This window comes from Oncorhynchus gorbuscha, linkage group LG21 (genome assembly GCF_021184085.1).
Source record: "Oncorhynchus gorbuscha isolate QuinsamMale2020 ecotype Even-year linkage group LG21, OgorEven_v1.0, whole genome shotgun sequence".
NCBI lineage: Eukaryota > Metazoa > Chordata > Actinopteri > Salmoniformes > Salmonidae > Oncorhynchus > Oncorhynchus gorbuscha.
The window spans coordinates 21,158,898-21,160,718 of NC_060193.1; the positions used below are offsets into that span (position 1 = coordinate 21,158,898).

General features: G+C 38.8%; 1 non-coding gene across 1 annotated transcript; it reads left to right on the top strand.

Annotated features, from left to right (window-relative positions):
* Positions 1 to 513: 513 nt before the first annotated feature.
* trnar-ucu lies at positions 514 to 587 on the top strand. Its single transcript has one exon. It is a non-coding gene; the product is annotated as a tRNA-Arg (tRNA).
* The last annotated feature ends 1,234 nt before the right edge of the window (positions 588 to 1,821 follow it).

Sequence of the window (1,821 nt, forward strand, 5' to 3'; positions counted from 1 at the left end):
GGGCCTCATTGCTTAATTTATATACATTGCTATCTGCTGTCTGGGAGAACAGTCATAGCAGATAAAAAGTTGCCAATCATCACAATATATCTAGTAGGCTATGGAACCTTCTAAAAAAATAGGCAGTTTAGTTTATTGAGGGTGTTAAATTCTGATGCAGATTCAGCACAATAAAAAAAATCCCTTAGTTAGTAGGCTATTCTGAGGAAAATATAATGATGCAAACTGTATCTAATATTCCACACAGTATATTGGCTATTGCTTTTCAATCTCCTTATTGCACTGCGCATTTGATTAAAGCCTAAATAGAATGCATTTTCTGCATGTCACTAATGAACACCATCGCCATTTATGAAGTCCAATGAAGAGAGAGTTTACAGCGCCCTCTAACGGTCCCTCAAATCGAACTCAAATGTCGACGGAGGGTGGTGCTGATGCGAGAAGGATACAGAAAGCGTCGACCTAGAGGGATGTGAATATCTAAACCTGACCAGGATCACATTTATTGCCGCAGTCTCTGTGGCGCAATGGAATAGCGCGCTGGACTTCTAATCCAGAGGCTCCGGGTTCGAGTCCCGGCAGAGATGTGGCACTCTTGATGCTTCAAGGCAGACCTGTGAAATTTTTATTGCAGAAAATGAATGCTGTTCCATAATAAATTGCAGCCACCATTTCATTCAATGCATTCTTCTAATAAGTATTCTAATTATAGGGCTGCACTTCACTACATCTCTATACACCATAACTTAATATATATGTATATATATACTAATACTGATATAAATGTATAATCTGGCGTTTAATTAATATAAAAGAAACACTTATGTACATATCTGTATGCCTCATTTTATTTGTTCTTTACGTGATAGAACGGTATGTTCGACCACTTATTTAGCGTTACAATATCAAAGGAAATTCTTGCGAGGCCTATATTATAATATATATATATTTTAAATCCCAAGATACTATTGACAGATGTATTTAACCGCACAAACAATCCATCTCTAGCCTATATTTTATTCCTGAAGTAGATCATCTCTGAGTAATCGTAGAAAATGAACCACTTATTTAGGAAAAATATATCAATGCCAGTCTACTGAATGAGCTATACCTGCAATAACGGATCAAACAAGGAAACACTGTAATGATGGCAACGCCTGGAATCCTAATTATAGCGGTAAATGTTTCAGTGAACAAATTAGTGTAGCTGAATTTGTTGTTTTTATGAGGTGCATCCGTGTGAAGGTATTTTAATAGTTGCTCCAGTTGTTTGGGGAGTAGTTCAGGAGTCAGTGCACTTGAGGGCGCTCCAACACTGGTCTATACTTTAAAGCAACGCGAGGGGTGGAAACACATGAGAGCAATAGCCTAATAGACTACACAGACTCAGCGGTGACAGTGAACTCCACATCTGTATAGCCTTCATCATTCAATTGAGGGAAAGGAAGCAACATATGCTGTCACTTTTGGGGCAGAACTTAATTGTGTCACGCAGATTGAATGCAGAGTGATTTGCTTTACAGTATGATTCAACTCGTCACGTCCATAACCATGACACGTCATGAGATCTATAACCTATTGCTCCACCTCTCTTACAAATAAAAATACAGAGATAATGATGATTCAAAATTCAACAAACATGGACAATGTATTTTCGTTGTTTTCTGGTGACAAAGAAATGCGCATCTAATAGCGGTAACATCTAACGCGAGATTCAGACTAGAAAGAGGAGGGGAGTGTGCTGTGGCGCTGACGAGAGAGAGAGAGAGAGAGAGAGAGAGAGAGAGAGAGAGAGAGAGAGAGAGAGAGAGAGAGAGAGAG